General features: G+C 44.7%; 1 long non-coding RNA gene across 1 annotated transcript; it reads left to right on the forward strand.

Moving 5' to 3' along the window:
- Positions 1-2,030: 2,030 nt before the first annotated feature.
- Positions 2,031-22,061, forward strand: LOC120986177. The gene is made up of 4 exons (XR_005775648.1): positions 2,031-2,169; positions 15,781-15,784; positions 19,167-19,172; positions 22,049-22,061. It is a non-coding gene; the product is annotated as an uncharacterized LOC120986177 (long non-coding RNA).
- Positions 22,062-26,146: the final 4,085 nt, after the last annotated feature.

Consider the following 26,146-nt stretch of genomic DNA (forward strand, 5'->3'; position numbering starts at 1 on the left):
CTGATAGCATTCTCTGTGTAAGTGTGAATACAGAGATAGCTGTCAGTCACTGATAGTTATAAATGGGGGAGGTTTTATCAAGGATTGATAGCAATTTCTGTGTAAGTGTGTATACAGAGATAGCTGTCAGTCACTGATAGTTGTATATGGAGGCAATCTTAAGTAAAGAAAGAGCAGAGGTTTAAATGTATAAATTACAAATATTACTGTATCTGTTTCCACAAAACTATACATCAATCTGCTCAGTTCCATCTGCTCTATAAAATGCTATCTGCAGATGCTGCCTGTTGTGGTAGTAGGTCCTCCTTAAGTAAAAAAAAAAAAAAAAAGTACACTAACTTTCAACCTGCATTCTTCATTCCTTCATTCATTTTGAAACCCCCTTGTATGAGGTTTACAACCTGCTCCTAGGTTCAGACTTTCCTCGTGTGGACATGCCCCTCCCAGTAAAACATGTTTCTTGTGAATTCTGTGCATCCAGGATGCCTCTGCTTTCACTAGCTCTCATGTACAGTATAGCTTAATTCCTGGAGTGATTTTGCCTCTTACAGCCCATTAGGGAAACCCCTTCACTTGTACTAACAGTCAATAATTCTGAGGAGCGTGTGATTCTCCTCCCCCAACAGAGTTTGGCATGGATGCTCTGCTTTCTCTCTACACTTGTACACAACCTGTATAATTCTCCTCCTGCCAAACGCCTTGTGTGTGCTTTCCTCCCTTATTTCAGCCTGTGTGAACTGCCCTTCTTAGATCCTATCCCCCTCTACATTCTCATCTGCCATGTGAAAAATCCTCCCCCTCACTGCTGCTTTCTCCAGGTTTACACACAGATTTCTCGCTAATCAGACTGATCTTACCAATGATGAAATTGGACTTTCTTGACCATTTACAACATTTACATATTTTGCCAGGTTGGAACCAATTTCTTGTCTTCATCATGTGTTATAATTGCCCTAAAATTTGTGTAAAGGTACCCTAACACTGAGAGAAGAGAGAGGGACAGTGCTGTCATGGATTTAGGTCAGATTCAGCAGCATCTCCAGCTAGGTGAAGGAGTTACACATATTCTGCAGAAGCAAAAATGGAAATTATATATTTTTTTTAATGAAAACTATTTAGAAAGTTGCTTAATTTTGCATTTATAAAGCAACAAACAATTAAAAAAATCAATACAATGGTGTTTATAGAATTTACATTGTAAGAAGGTAATCATTCTAATAGCTGGACCAATCTTCTGGAGCAGGTAGCCTAGTTACAATATTTGCTGTGAATTACTCACATCACTGAGCCATGATTTACAGCGCAGTGTGTAAGTGACAGCCTGAATAACATGTCATTAGAAGAGTAATGATGCTTGTTTATCCTACTGTATACAGCCGCTGACTTCTCAGAAGGGTCAGGAGCAAGTACTTGTTTACACAGTACAATGTCTTTGTATCTTCAGAGGTTACCACTCCATTAGAGAACACGTTATTTGCACTGTTAGCCGGAAAATACGTTTCCAAACAGCAAACTTCCGTAGTTGCATACAACGGCAATCTGCCATGTGTGACTGCAGCAATCTTGTGGATTTTCCAGGATTGCTTACACTTACACACTCAGCTGATTACATTGCACATACCACTTTAAAACGTATACCAAAAATAGCACCTACGTAATATAATGTTACCAAAAATGCTCCTGTAACCCCTTAAAGGGATTGTCTAAGATATTGTTTATATCACTGAACTGCTGGGCGCCTGTCAAAATAATAAACAACCTCACACTTACCTACCCAGTCCCCCCAATTCAGCACCACTGCGCAGTTCTCTTCCCTGGCTTCAGCCAGTGACATATTGTTGTGGCTACAGCGGTAACATCCCGCATACCATTGCAACCAATCACTGGTCTCAGCAGTGTAAGGCTTTGATTTCTGCCATTGATTTTGCTTGCAGCATAACACGTTAAACGGCATCTGTCAGCAGTTTTGTACCTATGAAACCGGCTGACCTGTTACATGTGCACTTGACAGCTGAAGACATCTCTGTTGGTCCCATGTTCATATGTGGCCGCATTGCTGAGAAAAATGTTTTAATATATGCAAATGAGCTTCTAGGAGCAACGGGGGCGTTACCATTACACCTAGAGGCTGTGCTCTCTCTGCAACGGCCGCCCCTTCTCCACTTTAATGTGGAAATATCATAACACCTGGCCCTGTAAATCAAAGTGGAGAGGGCTGACAGTTGCAGAGAAAGCTAAGGTGTAATGGCAACGCCCCCGTTGCTCCTAGAGGCTCATTTGCATATATTAAAACATCATTTTTCTCAGCAATCCGGGCACATATGAACATGGGACCAACACAGATGTCTTCAGCTGCCAAGTGCACATGGAACAGGTCGGCCAGTGTCATAGGTACAAATCTGCTGACAGATTATTCGCTTTGTATGATTACAGTTTTCTGCTTTTGCACAATAGAATGTCTAATGCAAAAAATATGATTATGTGTATTTTTTTACTACTTTTATAAAATAAAGGCAATTTTTTATAACTGTGTAATTTTTTGAATAAATATTATTAAAGGGACTCTGTCACCAGCGACCTCCCTAACTAGCTGTGGTTCTCCTGATTAAAACACAGTTTTTCTTTTGTTGATCCGAGGCTCCTTTCCCAAGATAAAATACATTTTCTTTATATGTAAAGTAGGCCTTTGGTGCAATGAGGGCATCACCATTGCTCTTGTTGCACCCAAGCTCTACACATTTCCGTGCTTAACCCCTTCCTGGCTGATTTGCCACTGCCTGGTCCTGTCAATCACAGCAGCGAGAGAGGGGCTGGCCACAGAAATGAGTGGGGCTTGGGAGCATTGGTGCCTAAGGGTCCATTCACACGTCCGCAAATGGGTACGCATCCGTTCCGCAATATCGGGAACGGGTGCGGACCCATTCATTCTCTATGGGGCCGAAAGAGATGCGGAGAGCACACTATGTGCTCTCCGCATCCGCATTTCCAGAGCACGGCCCCGAACTTCCGGGCTTCGGCACCGAACTTCCGGGCAGCGGCTCCGCAAGAAAATAGAGCATGTCCTATTCTTGTCCGCAATTGCCAGGGGATTTCACATGGCGATTATTTGATCACTGACATGATGCGTATATCATTATACCTTTATGCCTCATTCACTCGTCAGTGTTCGGTCAGTGATTTCCATCCTTGATTATGAGCCAAAACCAGATGTGGCTCTAAACACAGAACAGGTGCAGATCTTTCCCTTATACCTGATGTCTGTGGAGGCTCCAGACCTGGTTTTGGCTCACAATCACTGATGGAAATCACTGATCAAACACTTACGTGTGAATGAGGCTTTATCCTGTCAGTCTACAACTAACAGGCTTTCTATTGGGCTATGCAATAACATACAGCCATGGTGGACCTTGTTAGGCTTTGGTTGCAATTAGGGGTAAGCGAATTGCGCTTCAGATCCAAAGTTGATTCGTTCCACAACTTTGTTTCAACGCCGTACGGAGACCTGTCTCCGTACAGCATTAAAATGTATTCGCTGCACGGAGGCTAAATTTGTTAAGTCCGAAGTCTTGCAAGAATTCACTGAAGAACTTCAGTCTTTGATTCTACAACTTTAAAAACATTTTAAAAGTCGGCTTAGGTACCAAGGTACCAGGTGATACCTAAGCCGACTTCGGATTGCTGTTTTAAAATGTTTTTAAAGTTGTAGAATCGAAGCCCGAAGTGAGACTCGGACTTACCGAATTTTGTGCGCAGTGCAGACATTTTAATGCCCACCCGACGCTGCCATACACAGGGCCCACCTGACGCCGCCATGCACAGGGCCCACCTGACGCCGCCATGCACAGGGCCCACCCGACGACGCCATACACAGGGCCCACCCGACGACGCCATACACAGGGCCCACCCAACGTCGCCATACACAGGGCCCACCCGATGACTCCATACACAGGGCCCACCCAAGGACTCCATACACAGGGCCCACCCGACGACGCCATACACAGGGCCCACCCAATGACTCCATACACAGGGCCCACCCGATGACTCCATATACAGGGCCCACCCGATGACTCCATACACAGGGCCCACCCAATAACTCCATACACAGGGCCCACCCGACGACGCCATACACAGGGCCCACCCGATAACGCCATACACAGGGCACAGGGCCCACCCGACGACGCCATACACAGCGTCCGCCTGACACTGCCATACACAAGGCCCACCTGAAGCTGCCATACACAGTGCCCACCTGACACTACTATATACATATTACATACACAGCTCTACCACATGCCCATTACACAGACAGTTTACCATGTACACATTGCACACACAGCTCTGCTACATGTCCATTACACAGATAGAACTACTGTGTGCACATTACACACAGAAAACTGTACAATAGATTGGTTACACTGACATAGCCCTGCTTTATACACTCCTTCCATACCAGGGGCGTAACTAGAAGTGACTGGGCCCCACAGCAAATATTTCTAAGGGCCCCCCCAGCGCGCTTCGCACCTGCCTCCTCCTGTGTAAACCCCACTCCTTTGGCACAGTGTAGCGGTATACTGTATATTGTGGGGCACAGTGGATGCAATATGTGTATAACATAAACATATTTCACATGAAAACTTACAGTTACTTGACCCTTGGGGATCTCAGAAACCACTTCAACACTTTGGCCGGGGGCTCGGCGGAGCTGATGTTGTGCTTTATCCTAATGAGAAAGATTTCATAATAAGGATTTGGAGAAGGGGCAGTCGGGTCGCAGGGCAGGGAGAGGCTGGTGCTGCTACTAGGGGGTCATACCATGGGGGAGTAATAAAGCCCACCATAATGCCCCCCCAGTAGTAATAATTCTCCTTATAATGTGACATTGCAAAAATACCCCCTTGTAAAGCATCTAACCACAAGACCATAAGAGAAGCCTTGCTGCTGATTGAAAAAATCTGACACTTCTACTGTTATAGCTGGCTAAGTGTACATCTATACACATGACAGCTGCTCATATATAGAGATATAGCAGAGCTGAGTGTGCTGGGACAGCTGTCATATAGAGATATAGCAGTGCTGGGTGTGTTGGGGCAGCTGTCATGTGTATAGATGTACACTTAGCCAGCTATAACAGTAGAAGTCTCATTTTTTTTCAATCAGTTGTAATGCAGCCTTTATGGTTGTGAGGGTAAATGCTTTGCCTCTGATACACTGATACTTTGGAGGTTGTGGGTTCGAATCCCAGACACATCAGAAGACTTTAGGAGAAAGTAAGATTAGATCACATTAGCGAGGGGGCCTGGTCAGCTGCTGTGAAGGGCCCCTGAACAGTAAGACATCGATATTTAACGAACTTGAAAATAAACTGTCACACACGCTGCCGGGAAGCCCCGAAGCAGCTGCTTCCCCTGCTTCCCTGGTAGTTACGCCACTGTTCCATACATAAAAGTACCTCTGCATTCTCCACCAGCACAGTCCTACATGGAGCCTGTGTTCCCTTAACTCCTCCCACACACACGGCTGATCACATGACTGTGACATCACCACAGGTCCTGTAACCACAATGTAGTGTTTAGTCCAGACTCTGGAGCTGTTCCTGTGAGAGAGATCTGTGAGGGGCGGGGCTTCTCGGCAGCTTCAGATACAGCGCTTCTGACTAGAAAAAGACCATGGGTAAAAATACTGATGAGTCTTTTTCCAGGGAGTAAAATGGCCTGAACAGGCGTCTATGATGCTTGTACAGGCGTTTTTGCGACCTCTGATGCCGCACATGCGCTGTGTGCTCCCCTTCACTTTAAAGGATCCATTCTCTAGATAGGAGCGGGTCCCAGAGGAGGAACTGGCACCTATCTGACATTGATGGCATATCCCAGTGTCCCAAATGGACCAAGGGGTTGTGCCATAAAAAATGTTCTGGATTTTGAAAACCAGCCCCTGGATCTGAATACTTTTGTCCTGCCACCAGTGGGCCCCTTTGGGTACAGTCACAGGAGGTGCAGTCATTATAACACTGCTGGTCACAAGTTCACAGAGCAGTACTTACAGTGCACCTGTCAGCAGGCTCAACTCATACTGCCTGGTAGGGTTAATCCTTCTGATTAAAATGGTTCCTGAGAAAAAAAAAAATGGAGTTGAGGGCTTCAGTGCACACATATGCAGGGCCTAGCCCCTTAGCTTTCCAGGGCTGGCCCTACCCCTTTGTGCACACTTAGGGCTCGTTCACACGACCGTTGTGGTCCGCAATGCATGGGCACCTTCCTTGGGGCAGGCGCATGGGGATCGCAGACCCAGTCACTTGAATGGGTCCGCGATCCCTCCGTTCCGCAAAAAGATAGAGCATGTTCTATCTTTTTTGCGGTGTGGAGGCACGGAACGGAGCCCCAGAAAGCACTCCGTAGTGCTTCCGTAGTGTTCCGTGCTTCCGTTCCGCATCTCCGGATTTGCGGACCCATTAAATTGAATGGGTCCGCATCCGTGATGTAGAATGACAACGGAACTGCTCCCGTGTATTGCGGATCCGCAAATGGACACCGACGATCGTGTGAACGAGCCCTTACCCTCATTTTTCTCAGATACGCAACAACCTGCTGGTATATTCTATCTCTGTAAAGTAGGGGACGGATGGCATGGAATATGACTTCTGGATCAGACTACACAGGGTTTGTTTGTTGTCTGTTACCATGGAGACACATAAGACAGCAGTCAGAATGTCTCTCTACTAGTTCAATAAGGAGAAGCAGACAGTTTGCTACCAGACATTTCTGTCGCTGTTAATCTCCCATGGGAAATCCAACATGGCTAACCATTGTTTCCCCTGACACCAGAACATTGGGCTGCGCTCACGTCACATCAGCCGTAGCGCTTTCTAGGAACGCAATTACAGTCAATGGAAAATGGACTCCGCAGTGCTGTTGTCTGGGAAATCTCACTACTTACTGTGGTCATGAGGGCCACAGGTCCCACACAGCAGACCTATTCCCCAAAATGCTTTGTGGAGCATTGTAATGTGGAGAGATCTATTGTTCTAAAATACCTACAACATACCCTTAGGCTACTTTCACAAATAGCGTTCGGGGCTCCGCTTGTGAGCTCCGTTTGAAGGGGCTCACAAGCGGCCCCGAACGCATCCGTACTGCCCTAATGCATTCTGAGTGGATGCGGATCCGCTCAGAATGCATCAGTCTGGCAGCGTTCAGCCTCCGCTCCGCTCAGCAAGGACGGATCCGTTTGAAGTTGACACAATATGGCTCAATTTTCAAACGGATCCGTCCCCCATTGACTTTCAATGTAAAGTCTGGACGGATCCGTCTGAACAACTTTCACACTTAGAATTTTTTCTACAATATAATGCAGACGGATCCATTCTGAACGGATCCCAAGTCTGCATTATATGAGCGGATCCGTCTGGGAAGACTCCAGACGGATCCGCTCTGAACGCTAGTGTGAAAGTAGCCTTACCTGGTGATGTTTGGACTTATAGTTCTACAAGACATAAAGGTCTGTTAGTTATAGGGTTAATGTTTATATCATGACCCCTAGATTCACAAAACCCTAGGGTTCCATTAAAGCCAATGGCCCCCGTGAAATTGGCAGCTCATGCAGAATCACGTCACACAGGTAATGAGCCATCATCTCCGGCAAACACTCCATCACCAGGATCACATAGCAACCTCCACTCTGCCGGAGGCTCTGACGTCAGGGTTTTGAGATATTTTTCGTTAGAAGTAAAATCCTGATTGTGCTGACATATAGCAGTTTGTCTTTCGTTAATCTATGACGTAGTGGTGGCAAATTCTACATTAGTATGTAACTATGCATAAATCATACTGAAAAACAGAATCTTCTCCACTTGAAGTAGTCTATGGAGATTTCCATGAAAGAGCCTCTGTCAGCATGATCAACCCTAATAAACCAGGCACGTTGTCTGGTAGGGTTGATCATGCTGATTCAAACTATACATAGTAACATAGTTTATAAGGCCGAGAAAAGACATCCGTCCATCCAGTTCGGCCTGTCATCCTGCAAGTTGATCCAGAGGAAGGCAAAAAACCCTGTGAGGTAGAAGCCAATTTTCCCTACTTTAGGGGAATAAAAAATTCCTTCCCGACTCCAATCAGGCAATCAGAATAACTCCCTGGATCAACGACCCCTCTCTAGTAGCTATAGCCTGTAATATTATTACGCTCCAGAAATACATCCAGGCCCCTCTTGAACTCTTTTAGGCCTCTTTCACACGGGCGTCATGGATTTGGGCCGGATAAGATGCGGGTGCGTTGCGGGAAAATGCGCGATTTTTCCGTGCTAGTGCAAAACATTTTAATGCGTTTTGCACGTGCGTGAGAAAAATCGGCATGTTTGGTACCCAAACCTGAACTTCTTCACAGAAGTTCGGGTTTGGGATCGGTGTTGTGATGGATCATGTGATGGACCATGTGATGAGCGCAGTGACGTCACCACAGGTCCTTTTCCTCCTGCACAGCAAAGAAGAAGAAAGAAGAGAAGCCGGGCTGGCGAACAAGTGGTTGAGGTGAGTTAACCACCTCAGCTCCCCTAGCTTAAACCCCCTTAATGACCAGACCACTTTTTACACTTCTGACCTACACTACTTTCACGGTTTATTGCTCGGTCATGCAACTTACCACCCAAATGAATTTTACCTCCTTTTCTTCTCACTAATAGAGCTTTCATTTGGTGGTATTTCATTGCTGCTGACATTTTTACTTTTTTTGTTATTAATCGAAATTTACCAAAATTTTTGCAAAAAAATTAAATTTTTCACTTTTAGTTGTAATTATTTTTTTTTTAAATACATTTCTATATAAATTTTTCTCTAAATTTATTGTTCTACATGTCTTTGATAAAAAAAAATGGTTTGGGTAAAAGTTATAGCGTTTACAAACTATGGTACAAAAATGTGAATTTCCGCTTTTTGAAGCAGCTCTGACTTTCTGAGCACCTGTCATGTTTCCTGAGGTTCTACAATGCCCAGACAGTAGAAAAACCCCACAAATGACCCCATTTCGGAAATGGGCATAGTGAGTTCATAGAACTTTTTATTTTTTGTCACAAGTTAGCGGAAAATGATTATTTATTTATTTTTTTCCTTACAAAGTCTCATATTCCACTAACTTGTGACAAAAAATAAAAACTTCCATGAACTCACTATGCCCATCACGAAATACCTTGGGGTGTCTTCTTTCCAAAATGGGGTCACTTGTGGGGTAGTTATACGGCCCTGGCATTTTAGGGGCCCTAATGCGTGAGAAGTAGTTTGAAATCAAAATGTGTAAAAAAAATGCCCTGTGAAATCCTAAAGGTGCTCTTTGGAATGTGGGCCCCTTTGCCCACCTAGGCTGCAAAAAAGTGTCACACATGTGGTATCGCAGTACTCAGGAGAAGTCGGGGAATGTGTTTTGTGGTGTCTTTTTACACATGCCCATGCTGGGTGAGATAAATATCTCTGTCAAATGACAACTTTGTATAAAAAAATGGGAAAAGTTGTCTTTTAGAGAGATATTTCTCTCACCCAGCATGGGTATATGTAAAAAGACACCCCAAAACACATTGCCCAACTTCTCCTGAGTACGGCGATACCACATGTGTGACACTTTTTTGCAGCCTAGGTGGGCAAAGGGGCCCACAATCCAAAGAGCACCTTTAGGATTTCACAGGGCATTTTTTACACATTTTGATTTCAAACTACTTCTCACGCATTAGGGCCCCTAAAATGCCAGGGCAGTATAACTACCCCACAAGTGACCTTATTTTGGAAAGAAGACACCCCAAGGTATTTCGTGATGGGCATAGTGAGTTTATGGAAGTTTTTATTTTTTGTCACAAGTTAGTGGAATATGAGACTTTGTAAGAAAAAAAAAACAACATAATTTTCCGCTAATTTGTGACAAAAAATAAAAAATTCTAGGAACTCGCCATGCTCCTCACGGAATACCTTGGGGTGTCTTCTTTCCCAAATGGGGTCACTTGTGGGGTAGTTATACTGCGCTGGCATTTTAGGGGCCCTAATGCGTGAGAAGTAGTTTGAAATCAAAATGTGTAAAAAATGACCTGTGAAATCCTAAAGGTGCTTTTTGGAATGTGGGCCCCTTTGCCCACCTAGGCTGCAAAAAAGTGTCACACATGTGGTATCGCCGTACTCAGGAGAAGTTGGGCAATGTGTTTTGGGGTGTCTTTCTACATATACCCATGCTGGGTGAGAGAAATATCTCTCTAAAAGACAACTTTTCCCATTTTTTTATACAAAGTTGGTATTTGATCAATGACAGGGGGGTGATCAGGGAGTCTATATGGGGTGATCACCCCCCTGTAAGGCTCCATTCAGACGTCCGTATGTGTTTTGCGGATCCGTGTGTCCGCGGATCCGCAAAACACATACGGACGTCTTAATGGAGCCTTACAAGGGGGTGATCAGGGAGTCTATATGGGGTGATCACCCCCCTGTAAGGCTCCATTCAGACGTCCGTATGTGTTTTGCGGATCCGTGGATCCGCAAAACACATAAGGACGTCTGAATGGAGCCTTACAGGGGGGTGATCAATGACAGGGGGGTGATCAGGGAGTCTAATATGGGGTGATCACCCCCCTGTCATTGATCACCCCCCTGTCAGGCTCCATTCAGACGTCCGTATTTGTTTTGTGGATCCGCGGATCCGCAAAACACATACAGACGTCTGAATGGAGCCTTACAGGGGGGTGATCAATGACAGGGGGTTGATCAGTGACAGGGGGGTGATCAGGGAGTCTATAATGGGTGATCAGGGGTTAATAAGTGACAGGGGGGGTGTAGTGTAGTGGTGTTTGGTGCTACTTTACAGAGCTGCCTGTGTCCTCTGGTGGTCGATCCAAGCAAAAGGGACCACCAGAGGACCAGGTAGCAGGTATATTAGACGCTGTTATCAAAACAAATCAAATAAAAAAAAATCGGATCTACAGCCTGCCAGCGAATGATCGCCGCTGGCAGGCTGCAGATCCACTCGATTACCTGCAGTTCCTGTGAACGCGAGCGCCTGTGTGCGCGCGCTCACAGGAAATCTCGCGTCTCGCGAGATGACGCGCCGGCGCGTCCACTCGGAATAACAGGGCCGCCGCAAAGACGCAATCCTGCGTACGGCGGTCCTGTAGTGGTTAAATAATTTTTACTTTTTTTTTTAACCCCTCCAGCCCTATTTTACTAAGCATTCTGTATTAAAGAGGACCTTTCACTACTGTACAAACTAAAAACTAACTATATCAGTGGGCAGAGCGGCGCCCAGGGGTCCCCCTGCACTTACTAGTATGTTTGGGCGCCGCTCCGTTCGCCCGGGATAGGCTCCGGTGTCTATAGCCTGGCTATGAGCTGTGCGCTGCGATTGGCCAGCGCTGCAGCAAGGGACACGCCTCATACAAAAAATCAGTCAGAGGGAGCGCAGACACCGGAGCCTATACCGGGCGAACGGAGCGGCGCCCAGACATACTAGTAAGTGCAGGGAGACCCCTGGGCGCCGCTCTGCCCACTGATATAGTTAGTTTTTAGTTTGTACAGTAGTGAAAGGTCCTCTTTAAGAATGCTATTATTTTCCCTTATAACCATGTTATAAGGGAAAATAATAATGATCGGATCATCTCCTAGCAACCATGCGTGAAAATCGCACCGCATCTGCACTTGCTTGCGGATGCTTGCGATTTTCACGCAGCTCTATTCACTTCTATGGGGCCTGCGTTGCGTGAAAAACGCACAAAATAGAGCATGCTGCGATTTTCACGAAACGCACAAGTGATGCGCGAAAATCACCGCTCATGTGCACAACCCCATAGAAATGAATGGGTCCAGATTCAGTGCGGGTGCAATGCGTTCACCTCACACATTGCACCCGCGTGGAAATCTCGCCCGTGTGAAAGAGGCCTTAGTGAACTCACCATCACCACCTCCTCGGGGAGAGAGTTCCATAGTCTCACTGCTCTTACCGTAAAGAATCCTCTTCTATGTTTGTGTACAAACCTTCTTTCCTTCAGACGCAGAGGGTGTCCCCTCGTCACAGTCCTGGGGATAAATAGATGATGGGAGAGATCTCTGTACTGACCCCTGATATATTTATACATAGTTATTAGATCTCCCCTCAGTCGTCTTTTTTCTAAAGTGAATAACCCTAATTTTGATAATCTTTCAGGGTACTGTAGTTGCCCCATTCCAGTTATTACTTTAGTTGGCCTCCTCTGGACCCTCTCCAGCTCTGCTATGTCTGCCTTGTTCACAGGAGCCCAGAACTGTACACAGTACTCCATGTGTGGTCTGACTAGTGATGTGTATGTAAAGTGGTAGGACTATGTTATCATCACGGGCATCTATGCCCCTTTTGATGCAACCCATTATCTTATTGGCCTTGGCAGCAGCTGCCTGACACTGGTTTCTACAGCTTAGTTTGCTATTCACTAAAATTCCTAGGTCCTTTTCCATGTCAGTGTTACCCAGTGTTTTACCATTTAGTATGTACGGGTGACTTGCATTTCTCCTTCCCATGTGCATAACCTTGCATTTGTCAGTGTTAAACCTCATCTGCCACTTCTCTGCCCAAGCCTCCAATTTATCCAAATCCATCTGCAGCCGTATACTGTCCTCTGTAGTATATATATATATATATATATATTCATAGAAAATCAACGCAGCACTCTTCTTGTAAAAAACGCAGTGTCTTTATTCACACATGTGACACAAAATAGGCAACATTTCAATCCCCTTCCGGGATCCTTCTCAAGCCAAGTGCACAGACCAACAACATGCTGGCTTCTAAATACATATCCAGCTTTTCAATACATATGTACAACATCATTTAATCAAGTGATTACAATAAGTGATAGCTGATACAAAATCAAGTGTTCTTTTTTTTTAAAAATCGATCCATTCCATTCCACTATTTCCAGTGTCTTCTTGTATTGTGATCTTGGTATATATTCTCATACATCTATATATATATATAAAGTGCTTGTGCCGATAAGGTGTAGCTTCACATTGAAGTATACATAAACAATGGCATATTATAAAAAGTGCAAGTGAATTTTAAAATCACAATAAAATCACTTTGGCTATAATAAATTCATCAGGATAGAGAGACGCGTGCTGCAATTGAAAGCAATTCATCCAACTTGTTATTTTTTTTTTAAAAACGGATGGTGTGAACACCACCCAACTGCAGGGTACAAAAAAAAAAAAATCTTAAAAAAAAAAATCTTAAAAAAATAATTCTTTTTTTTTTTTTTTTACCTTTTTATATCAACGCTCATGCCGATGTTCTCTCTTGAGGTGCGGATCAGTCCGCACAGTACTCTAGTAGCGTGAGATCGTGTGGCGCATAAATTGTGCATAAGATGACCATTTCTCCCCCCGGGAAAAAATTGTTATATGGAATCATCTTCTATTCTCATATTCTAATAAATTATATCTTTCTATTGCACTACACCTCAACGCACTAATAATACATGTGCAGTCACTCATCCACATCACATAGACAACACTTCCCCACAAACAAACACATGCTTAACAGTCGGTGTGAATTACCGTCAATACCCGCATGCGGCATTGTGTATACTTCCCGTCTAAATCAAGTGTCGCATAAAAATTTTTTGGGCCATATTCATCATCCTGCAGGACGCCTCTCTCATCCCATGAAACTCCATATCTGTAATACAGAAAAAATATATTTTTTTTGCAAAAAATTCATAACTGGTCTATACATTCAATGTAATAATGGCAGGATGATGAATATGGCCCAAAAACTTTTTATGCGACACTTGATTTAGACGGGAAGTATACACAATGCCGCATGCGGGTATTGACGGTAATTCACACCGACTCTCAAGCATGTGTTTGTTTGTGGGGAAGTGTTGTCTATGTGATGTGGATGGCATCACTTGCATGTATTTTTAATTATGTCCTGATATAACTTAATAAAATATTTATTTTTGGTACTTTGAGCTTCTTTTCTCCTTCTTTGTTATGGCGTTATTTGATAGCATCTCTTAGAAAACCTTCAAACAGTTTACCCACGACGGATGTTAGGCTACTTTCACACTGGCGTTTCTGGGTCCGCTCGTGAGATCCGTTTCAAGGCTCTCACAAGCGTCCCAAAATGGATCAGTTTAGCCCCAATGTATTCTGAATGTATAAGGATCCGCTCAGAACGCATCAGTTTGCCTCCGTTCAGCCTCCATTCCGCTCTGGAGGCGGACACCAAAACGCTGCTTGCAGCGTTTTGATGTCCGCCTGACGATGCTGAGCCAAACGAATCCGTCCTGACTTACAATGTAAGTCAATGGGGACGGATCCGTTTTCACTGACACAATATGGTGCAATTGAAAATAGATCCACCTCCCATTGACTTTCAATGTAAGTCAAAACGGATCCGTTTGCATTATCATGAACAAAATGTTTGTTCATGGTAATGCAAACGGATCCGTTCTTAACGGATACAAGCGTTTGCATTATAGGTGCGGATCCGTCTGTGCAGATACCAGACGGATCCGCACCCAACGCAGGTGTGAAAGTAGCCTTAAACTTACCGGCCTATAGTTTCCAGGCTCTGTTTTTAGACCCTTTTTGAATATTGGCACCACATTTGCTATCCTGTGGAACACTCCCTGTCAGTATAGAGTCTTTAAATATCAGAAATAAGGGTTTGGCTATGACATTACTTCATTCTCTTAGGATACGGGGGTGTATGCCATCTGGTCCTGGCGATTTGTCTATTTTAATCTTTTTAAAACGCTGCTGTACTTCTTCCTGGGTCAGACAGGGAACTTTTAATGGCGAATTTACTTTTACATTCTGCATTTCATCTGACAGTTTATTTTCTTCAGTGAATAAAGTGGATAAAAAAATATTTAATAGCTTTGCTTTCTCCTCATCGCTCTCTGCAACTCCCCCCTCATTACTCTGCAGAGGGCCGACACCTTCAAATTTATACTTTTTACCATTTATATAAATGAAGAACATTTTAGGGTTAGTTTTGCTCTCTTTGGCAATTAATCTCTCGGTCTCTAGTTTTATTTGTTTTTTACATATTCAATTTTCTTTCTTATAGTTTTTCAGTGCTTCCTCGCTACCCTCCTGTTTTAGTGATTTCAATGCTTTCTTTTTGTCATTTATTGCTTTCTTTACAGTCCTATTTATCCACATGTTTCTTGTTCCTTAACCTTTTATTCCCATAAGGTATGTACTTCTCACAATTAGATTTTAGAATACTTTTTAAAATATCCCATTTTGTGGCTGTATTTTTATTTTTGAGGACTTTGTCCCAGTTAGTTAGGCCTATGGCCTCTCTTAGTTGGCTAAATTTTGCTTTTTTGAAGTTTGGTATTTTTGTTCCTCCCTGAAGAAACACTCTTTTTTTCTCTTTATAAACTTTTATATTTTTGCAAATTAGGAAGTTCGAGCACCGAGGGGCTGGTGTAGCTCTTGGAGCACCGTTACAACTACACCCCTAGTGCTCTGTACACTCCCCCCTCATCATTGACTGACAGGGCTAAGCAAAACTGTCTAACGGTGCCTGTGCTGTGTCTCACTTATTCATTGGTGGTCCAGCTTTAGGAGTGTATGATTTTGTAAATGTGCTGTGGCCAATGTATTCATTCGCTGGTGGTAGCGGAGCCTCTGCAGAAGGGAACGAGCGCTGTGCGGGGAGGAGAATATACTTACTAAACATTCCATCCTGCCGGCTGATGCGCTTCTCTGCTGTCTGTGAAGCCGTCGGTGTGTCAGTCCACCCAGAGGTGGAGATGCTTCACACACAGCAGAGGAGTGGAGCAGCTAGGAGGATAGAAAGGTAAGTATTCTGTCCTCCCAAAACAGCGCTCACTCCCCTCTGCAGAGGCTCAGAGGCCTGAAGATGCTCTAACCCCTTCTTACAAGAAAATGTACAGTTAGGGTCCCTTCGCATGACCGTAGGCATCCAAGCACCTATTGTGGACTGCAAGTGGCGGTTCCACAATATATGGACATCGCCATGTGAATCACGTATCACAGATGCGGACCCATTGACTTGAATGGGTCCACAATCCTCAACATACGGTGCAGAGCAGAGGCCTGGATTGGGAGCGTTTCCGTGGCTTTTTGGTCTGTGCCTCCGCACTGCAAAAGATAGGACCTGTCCCATCTTTTGCTGTATATTGCGGATCACGGACGCATTCAAGTAGATGGGTACACACCACAATACGTGATTCACGCAGTCAGTTCTTGTGAATGTACCCTTATGCAGTTATGTTCATTGCTACAGTTTGCCATTAATTCTATTGGGATAGGTTCACACATGATGTACATGCTGCTGACTCTCCGCAGTGGGATTTCGTGTGGAAGATCAGCAGGAATTACTGTAGAAGTTATGTAGCTGACATTATAGAAATCCCACCGAGTAAACTGACTAGCAGATATGTACAGTAAGTGCAAGCCTCATGAAGGGAAGTTGCAGCCTAAACCAACCAGCATAGTCATCTTCATTACTGCCACCAGAGGGGACTTTCGTCTCCGCTCAAAAATCATGTTCTGAGCGGACGCCGAACAGACACCATTATAGTCTATGGGGTCTTTAGGCTCCGTTACGCTCAGTTAGGTCTCAGTTATCTGCAGAATCCGTCCTTTCTGTTCTCCAGCTGCTCAACGGAGCTGGAGAACGGAAAGGAGAAACGGTGATGTGAACGAGGCCTTAGTGGATGGGGTTCCTGAGGTCCTATTGCAGTACGCCAGTCTTTCAGGGGGAGCGAATGTGAGGTCACGGGTTAATAGGCAGACCGACGGTTGCTCTTAGTACTCACAGTTTGTAGAAGACCCTGGGCAGGTGTACAGCAGTGATGGAGAGGCTGGCACATAGATCCTCTGGGGCACTCTATGTATGTAGGGACCAGGCCGGATGGTAGGTGAGGTGCCCTGGGTGTTGGAAGTTTAGTGTGCCGGTGGCAAGATCCCTTATAGTTTGTGACGCCAGTGCCGGTAACGGTGGCACACCGATTTGTTGTAGGAATAATTGAGGTACACACAGTTGTAGTGAACCAGAACTCCTTTTTACTGAACAGTTCAACTATTTACAGGCTTTAGATAAAGTTCCATATGCAGGATAATGGTATCAGGCAGGCTTGACATAAATGGCAGGTAAAATCCTAGCAAGATAACTCAGAGGGAATAAACTCACAGATCAGGCTGTACTTTCTGCAGAATCCTGTCTGACTTTCTCCCGGATGTCTAATAGCTGGCTTTATCCTTGGGAGGGGAACCTTCCTCTGGCATGAATCCACTTGCTGCAAATAACCTTCTGCCTTTCAGCTTTCTACTTTGCTGGTTAAAATTAGCACTGCTCTGTACTTTGAAAGCTGCAGGATAACTTCAGGAGGGAACTTCTTCTCCTGGACTAACTTCTGAGCTTTTCTTGCTCAGGAACCTCAGGCAGGCTAGACTGAGCTACTTAGCCTCCTGGACTGGACTAACTCTTTCCTAGCTCCCTCTACAGCTTGGGAGGAGAAACTACACCCCTAGCAGGCCTGGTACACAGGAAATAACATAAAAATATGCATTACAATGCAATACAAAACACATTAGCAATTTCCCACAGGAGGTGGGGGCAACATGACCCTTAGTAGTGCCCACCTTTACGTAGTGGGACACTACACTATTCATAAATTGCAATAATTCAAGGAGTGGATTTTTTTTTAAATACTTTAGCTTTTTTTAGGTGAGACTTTTTTTCAACACTGACCCATAAAAAAAATAATACATGCACGCCCTTAGGACATTTCTCAATTTCTGAGGACTGCTTGTTATATTCATATGGATGAATTATCTAACAAATTATGCATGGAGGGCAACCACAGTGATGGTTGGCTAGAGGAGGGGCACAGTCATGGTTGGTTGGAGAAGGCACAGTGATGGTTGGAACAAAGTAGAGTGATGATTGGTTGGAGCAGGGCACGGTGATGGTTGTGTTAAAGATGTGTGAATTTTATTCTATATTTTGTATATCTAGGACTGTAATGAGTTAAACTTTTTCTTCTCCAAGTGCCTCCCCCCCACCCTTCTCTTTGTCTCAAGCAGGAGAGGAGGGGGGGCAAAGTGCTGCGGGCAGTGTCTGATTTCTCATCTTTCTGCAGGTGTCCCATGGAGTGTGGTGGAATGCGTAGACCAATCATATGACTTGATGATATATATTATACACTGCCTATAGAGAAGCACCTCTTTGAAGTGTCACATATGGCGTATGCAGTATTATTGTTAGAATAGAAGCCATTACAAAATGGCGATGGTAACCAGATGTTTACATTAGTTCACATTCCAAAGTAGGGCCCAGTGCGCAGATGCAGGTGTATTATCTCCTCTCTCTTATCTCTTCTTCCTTTTTGACCAATGAAACAATGTTTTAGCCTCAGAGAGGACTGCCCTCTTCTGAAGATGTATATACTGCTTATCCCATGTAATAAAAGTTAGAGATTGCTTTGACCAACTTCTGTGTCAGCGTCTAGTCTCTCAGCCACGCGTGGATATTAACCCCTGGGGGGGTACATTGATCTGGAACACCAGAGTGTATCTAAAATGCCCTAATTTAGGGCGTCTTTATCAAAATGGCGACCACAAAGGGACTCTGAGCGAATGTAGCATCAAACAGCTGACAAGACGGGCCCCTGAGCTTGACGAACAGCAGAGGGGAGAGGATTGCAACCTCAAAGAAAGGTGAGAAAACTTTTTTATCTCATCTGCCTTTCTGCTATTTACTTCGTCATGCTCAGATAGCTCAGTCCGCTGTGGGGTGGTACTGATGTAAGTATAGTAGTCGGCTGTAATGCTGAAAGCTTAGAGTCTATTGAACCAATAGTCTGAAATCATAGATCACTCTGGTGTGTATATGTTTTGTGTGTGTCTGCGATTTATGTGAGGAGTGAGTTGAGCACAGACGGTAAAACCACAGACAAAGGGAGGGGACAGTAACCTCCTGGTTTGGAAGGGGGCGCTGTAGCGCCGAGGTGTGGGACAAAGGAACTCCGGCTGACCTGACCAGGAAGACGCGTAGAGCCGCATGACCTTTTGATCTAGGGGAAGACTGCGGTGATATTCTCTACCTGACCTGACCCCAGGAAGATGCGACGGAGCCCGCCTGACCCCTGGTTTTGAGGAAGACGTGCGGGGAGTCCCGGCTGACTAGTCAGACGTGATAGTCAGATTTGAGCAAACCAGTGGGGAGGGTGAATCCTTTGTCTGCGGAAGAAAGGGCTAAAGGTGCTGATCACTCCTCTGCTTTGTGTGTGTGTCAGTTTGAAATACTGTTGTTTTAAGAGGGACCAGTCCCAGTATTATGAAGGAGAAAATACAGCCCCTAGCTAGTAGCGAGGAAAGAGGGAGATTATAGGATGTGATATGAAGAATTGAAAGTTAAAATGTGACAAAGAATGTTAGAGAAAGTGTGGCCCCGGACAGAAGGTCGCCCGGCTGGCAATAGGGATGAAAATCTGTAAGAAACTGTGAAGTTAGAGCTTACAGATTGAGGGCATCAGAACTGCGGTGATGTTGAATGGGGAGTTTTAACGAGTGAGAAAACAGAGCAGTGTCAGGGAAAGCTGAATGAGGAAGGATTATTAGGTGCAGCACAGGCATGGCACCGAGCGGCAAGTCGATTTATGGCAACTGGAGGGACAAAAAGATGGTCAGGAACTGTGAAATAGAGAAATTCATTTCCCCCCCCCACCTTCATACAGAAACATTCCTGAGATAAGAGGAGCAGGGAAAGGGGGGAGGGAATCATGGGGGCAGGGAATCATGCAGAGTAAGTGATGTTATATGTGTAATATTATTATAGAAGACAAAGAATTGTTCAATAATCTTCTTTCTTCTTTCCCAAGCAGTGTACTGTGGGAATCCAGCTTTTAACAAAATGACTGTATGATTATAACATGTATATTGTCTTACAGCGACAGACCATCAGCAATTCTGGGTGTGGTGTGGCTATCTGTTTCCAGGAAAGCTGTGTTTGTCTGTGCTGCAAGTTTTGGGATGAAACAATGTGGGTTGGAAGACATAAATGATTCAGTGGAATGTGAATGGGTGTGGCTTTGAGTTGTAATTGAGGCGAATATGTGTGAAGACTGATTATGAACTGTTAATGAAAATGAGTACATGAAAATGTATATGAATGCGTATGGAGTACGGTATTTGTTTTTTTTAAATAATATGCGCATTGAGGGTTTTATTTTATTTTTCATGGAAGTTTTTGGTTTTTATTGGTGCCAACAGCATTGATCAAGCTGTACATTTTTTTTTATCGAAGTCAATGAAAAGTTTCTTATGGGCCCTTTGTGTGTTCATGTCTGTATTGTCAGATCTGTTTGTTTCAATGTTTGAAGTTACGTGTTACATGTTAAGTGTTGTGCTAAACATCAGAGCTCTGTTCTAATGGACAGCTGGCAGATTACTGACAGACAAAAGAAGGACCACAGCGTCCAACTGAAGGGGGTGGACTTAGATGACTCAGAGCGGAGGGAGGAGGATAGGGGTGGACGTTACAGACAACGACAGCCTTTGTGCCCATCCCCTAGTTATAAGACACTCCCATGGAAGATGAGAAGTCCTGTTGTGTTTTCCAGTCTATTAATTCTGCGATAGGGAAAGTTGGATACTTCTGTAAGCCAAAATGCAGAGTAACATCAAGCGGCATTGGGTGGTTCAGTGGTGCCAACCATAGGTAGTGTTCCTTTGGCATTGCTACAGCCCTGATGTCAAACGCCTCATTGAAGTGAGGAAAAAGTAAGTCTGCCACCCTATGATGGGCCTGCAGAGTCTGTGTCATGGTCTTACCTTCTTGCTGTTCTCCTTCGTTTGACATGTGCTGGCGGCCATCTTGGTTTCTGGGTTTCTTGTAGCCTCCCACCCTGCGGCTCCTCCTTCCCACTGGGAGGAGCTGGATGCCCAGCTCATATATATAGGAGGTCTGTGGCTTCAGTTCCTTGCTTGGTCCTCCTGTGTTCACATGCTTCTAGACTGCTGCTGCTTCTGGTTCCTGATCCAGTTTCGTCCGACTACCCTGCTGGTTCCTGATCCTGGTTTCGTCCGACTACCCTGCTGGTTCCTGATCCTGGCTTCGTCTGACTACCCTGCTGGTTCCTGATCCTGGCTTCGTCTGACTACCCTTCTGGTGCCTGACCTCTGGCTTCGCAAAGACTCTGCTTCGGTTTCGCCATCCGTTTGGACTTTTGCTTTACAGCTTTATTTTCAATAAAGCCTTCTTATTTTCACTTATCCCTTGTTGTACGTCTGGTTCATGGTTCCGTGACAGTCTGTGGGACCCAGATCCCAGAAGAGAGAGTGTTGTGCTGTGTGTGGTACTCCTCATCCACACCACACGAGAGGATTGTCTTCTATGTTGACCATGCCCGGATCACTGTACGTCCCCACAGACACCCATGTTTTTTGTTATAAGGAGAACACAAAGACAGGAAAAGGGGGGGAGTTAGATCAAGATTAGGAAACAGGAAATCCAGTATCGGCTCTACTTTTAAACATTTTTAGCAGATTCAGTCTGGCCCAATGATATCCCTCACTCTGGGAGATAAATAAGTAGTCCCGGGACTGGTGGATGGAAAAGGGGGGACTACAAATAAGAAGGGAAACTTTACCTTCCCAGGTCCCTCTAATCCACGATGGCACAGGCAACCCATGGAGTGACGCACCAGACAAAAACTGCTATGTGTGATTTAGTACGTAGCATATGGTACGCCCCAGGGTTCAGCACTGTAACAGTCAGACATACTCAAGGATAAACAGTTGTGCCCACAACAACGTGGGCAAGGTGTTTAAGGTACCCAAGAAACACATCTTGCTTTTTGTATCTGTTTCAACGTTTGCATACTACCTTCAAATACACAAGGTGGGCATGTATGAGTATGTATTGATATGTGACTTGTTTTCAGGATGGCCAAAACCGTACCCAAAGAAGTAAAGAAGATTATGGCCGAAGTTGTGTGCAGGTATGGGGTACCTTAGATCATTGAAAGTGACACAGGTGTTCACTTCACAGGTGAAGTGATGCAGGAGATGATGACGGTTTTGGGTGTAGGAAAGGCCTTACATGCTTCGTACCATCCACAAAGCAGCAGTAGAGTAGGGAAAAGGAACTGAACGGGACACTAAGTTAAAGATTCAAAAGCCTTAGAGTGCCTGCTGGTAGCCCTCTTTTAGTAAGGTATACGCCTAACTGTGAGACAGGCCTTTGTCCCTATAAGGTCCTTTTTGGATCAGGCCCTAGGATAGGATTTTATTTCCCACAGCAGCTCCAGATGCAACATGGTTGTCTGACAGACTATGTGATCAGTTTGTATAAGCATTTGACTAAAGTAAATTTTCGAGTTTTTGCTTCACTTCCAGGTTTTGATAAAGTACCAGGAACCCACCCACTTGTATCTGGAGATTGGGTGGTAATAAAAGACACGTTAGAAAAGTCCTAAAACCCTGGTTTGATGGTCCATTCCGAGTGTTGTTGACCACATGCACAGTGAAGCTCAAAGAAAAGGAAAATTGGATTGATTTCAAGGAAGTGTTGAGACTGGTTTTCCCTTGTGTGACTGTTGATCATGACTCAAAAGAATATGGAAAAATTGTATGAAAACATCGATCCAGAAAATCAGAAGCATTGATGACCTCCAGTCCCCCCATATAATGTCGACGCCAGTTAGGGAAAGATCATCTGACTTCCCCGTGCTCGAATCCAGTGTCACGGGAGGCTGTTCGCTAGGTATGTCTTGTCGTGGAAGCTGGTGAAGAGGATGTCGGAGCATTGGGACAGATGGTTAGGTTTAGGGAGAGAATGAAATTCAAGGGGGGACTGTTAAAGATGTGTGAATTTTATTCTATATTTTGTATATCTAGGACTGTAATGAGTTAAACTTTTTCTTCTCCAAGTGCCTCCCCCCCACCCTTCTCTTTGTCTCAAGCAGGAGAGGAGGGGGGGGGGGCAAAGTGCTGCGGGCAGTGTCTGATTTCTCATCTTTCTGCAGGTGTCCCATGGAGTGTGGTGGAATGCGTAGACCAATCATATGACTTGATGATATATATTATACACTGCCTATAGAGAAGCACCTCTTTGAAGTGTCACATATGACATATGCAGTATTATTGTTAGAATAGAAGCCATTACAAAATGGCGATGGTAACCAGATGTTTACATTAGTTCACATTCCAAAGTAGGGCCCAGTGCGCAGATGCAGGTGTATTATCTCCTCTCTCTTATCTCTTCTTCCTTTTTGACCAATGAAACAATGTTTTAGCCTCAGAAGATGTATATACGGCTTATCCCATGTAATAAAAGTTAGAGATTGCTTTGACCAACTTCTGTGTCAGCGTCTAGTCTCTCAGCCACGCGTGGATATTAACCCCTGGGGGGGGGGGGGGGTACATTGATCTGGAACACCAGAGTGTATCTAAAATGCCCTAATTTAGGGCGTCTTTATCAGTTGGTTGGAGCAGGGCACGGTGATGGTTGGTCTGCTCAGGGCACGTGATGGTTGGTTGGAGCAGGGCACAGTGATGGTCGGTTAAAGAGGGGCACAGTGATGGTTGGTTGAAGGAGGGCAAAATGATGGTTGGTTGGAGAAAGACACGGTGATAGTTGGCTGCAGCAGGGCACGTGAGGGTTGGTTGGAGTAGGGCACGTGATGATTGGTTGGAGCAAGGCACAGTAATTGTTGGTTGGAGCAGGGGACAGTGATGGTTGGTTGAAGAGGGGCACAGTGATGGTTGGTTGGAGCGGGGCACAGTGATGGTTGGTTGGAGCGGGGCACAGTGATGGTTGGTTGGAGCGGGGCACAGTGATGGTTGGTTGGAGCGGGGCACAGTGATTGTTGGTTGGAGCGGGGCACAGTGATGGTTGGTTGGAGCGGGGCACAGTGATGGTTGGTTGGAGCGAGGCACAGTGATTATTAGTTGGAGGGGGCACAGTGATTGTTGGTTGGAGCGGGGCACAGTGATGGTTGGTTGGAGCGGGGCACAGAGATGGTTGGTTGGAGAGGGGCACAGTGATGGTTGGCTGTAAAAGTGCGAACTAATGGTTGGTTGGAGTAGGGAATTATGATGGTTAACTGGAAGAGGACACATACTGTAGTTGGTTGGAGAAAGGCACAGTGATGGCTGGTTGGAGGAGGAGAGCACTTTCCGTGTCCATTCCGTTTTTTTTGCGGATAGGATGCGGACCCATTCATTTCAATGGGTCCGCAAAAAACGCGGACAGCACACCGTGTGCTGTCCGCATCAGTATGTCCGTTCCGTTGCTCCGCCAAAAAAATAGTGCATGTCCTATTTTTTTCTAGTTTGCGGACAAGGATAGGCATTATTACAATGGATCCGCAAAAAAAAACGGATCCGCCAAAAAAACAGATGCCATATGGAATGTCACCCGTTTTTTTTTGCGGATCTGCAATTTGCGGACTGCAAAACACATACGGTCGTGTGCATGTAGCCTAATAGTTGATTGAAGAAAGGTTCAGTGATGATTGGAGGAAGACAGTAATATTGAACAGCCATATACAGTCAGGTCCATAAATATTGGGACATCGACACAATTTTAAAATTTTTGGCTCTATACACCACCACAATGGATTTAAAATGAAACAAACAAGATGTGCTTTACCTGCAGACTGTCAGCTTTAATTTGAGCGTATTTACATCCAAATCAGGTGAACGGTGTAGGAATTACAACAGTTTGCATATGTGCCTCCCACTTGTTAAGGGACCAAAAGTAATGGGACAATTGGCTTCTCAGCTGTTCCATGGCCAGATGTGTGTTATTCCCTCATTATCCCAATTACAATGAGCAGCTAAAAGGTCCAGAGTTAATTTCAAGTCTGCTATCATAAATCAAACTTTCACTTTTTAATACTTGATTGCAAATCCTTTGCAGTCAATTACAGCCTGAATGTGCAATAAGTTAAAATTCCAGCTCACCTATGTATAAGTACTCCGCGTGCACGGAAGGACCAGGGGATCCAAAACATAAGAAGAAAAGGAGAAATCCGGTACTATGGATGCTTTGCAATAGAAATCTTCCATTTATTGAAGCAACATAAATCCTTGTACAGAAAAGGCAGACACAAGCGGTACTCTGTTGACGCGTTTCGGACAAAGTCCTTAGTCGTAACACAGGTTGGTGCTGGACTGGAGCAATAAATACCTCCCTTAAAAATACCACTCCCACTGAGTGGGGGTGGAAAGGAGAAAATAAATTGATCCAACAAGCATCATGCACCTGGTAGCAATCACATGTGGGTGTAACACTGACAAGCATACCAAAAAGCGTGATCTACAATAATATACTGCTATGTCAGTGTAACAAAAACCGCATGTCGTAAACAGACACATAACAAAACAATGTAAAATTCATGTTAAAATCTAAAATGAGCCCATCAACAAACAATGGCAAGGTGTATTCAAATTCATGATTACCATAAACAGGTTGTGAAAACAATTCATTGATAAAAATACATAAGTTCTCTTTTTATATTAAGACTTGAAGGCATTCTGGTATTAAGTCTAAATATCCAGTAAGCTTCCCTTCCCTTGTCTGTACATGGATTTATGTTGCTTCAATAAATGGAAGATTTCTACTGCAAAGCATCCAGAGTGCCGGATTTCTCCTTTTCTAATTACAGCCTGAAGTCTGGAACTCACCGACATCACCAGACGCTGGGTTTCATCCCTGGTGATGCTCTGCGAGGCCTCTACTGCAACTGTCTTCAGTTCCTGCTTGTTCTTGGGGCATTTTCCCTTAAATTTTGTCTTCAGCAAGTGAAATGCATGCTCAATCGGATTCAGGTCAGGTGATTGACTTGGCCATTGCAAAACATTCCACTTCTTTCCCTTAAAAAACTCTTTGGTTGCTTTTGCAGTATGCTTTGGGTCATTGTCCAACTGCACTGTGAAGCGAGTTCCATTGGCAGCCATACATGCCCACGCCATGACACTACCACCACCATGCTTCACTGATGAGGTGGTATGCTTAGGATCATGAGCAGTTCCTTTCCTTCTCCATACTCTTCTCTTCCCATCACTCTGGTACAAGATGATCTTGGTCTCATCTGTCCATAGGATGTTGTTCCAGAACTGTGAAGGCTTTTTTAGATGTCGTTTGGCAAACTCTAATCT

The sequence above is a fragment of the Bufo bufo genome, chromosome 1, assembly GCF_905171765.1.
Source record: "Bufo bufo chromosome 1, aBufBuf1.1, whole genome shotgun sequence".
Lineage (NCBI taxonomy): Eukaryota > Metazoa > Chordata > Amphibia > Anura > Bufonidae > Bufo > Bufo bufo.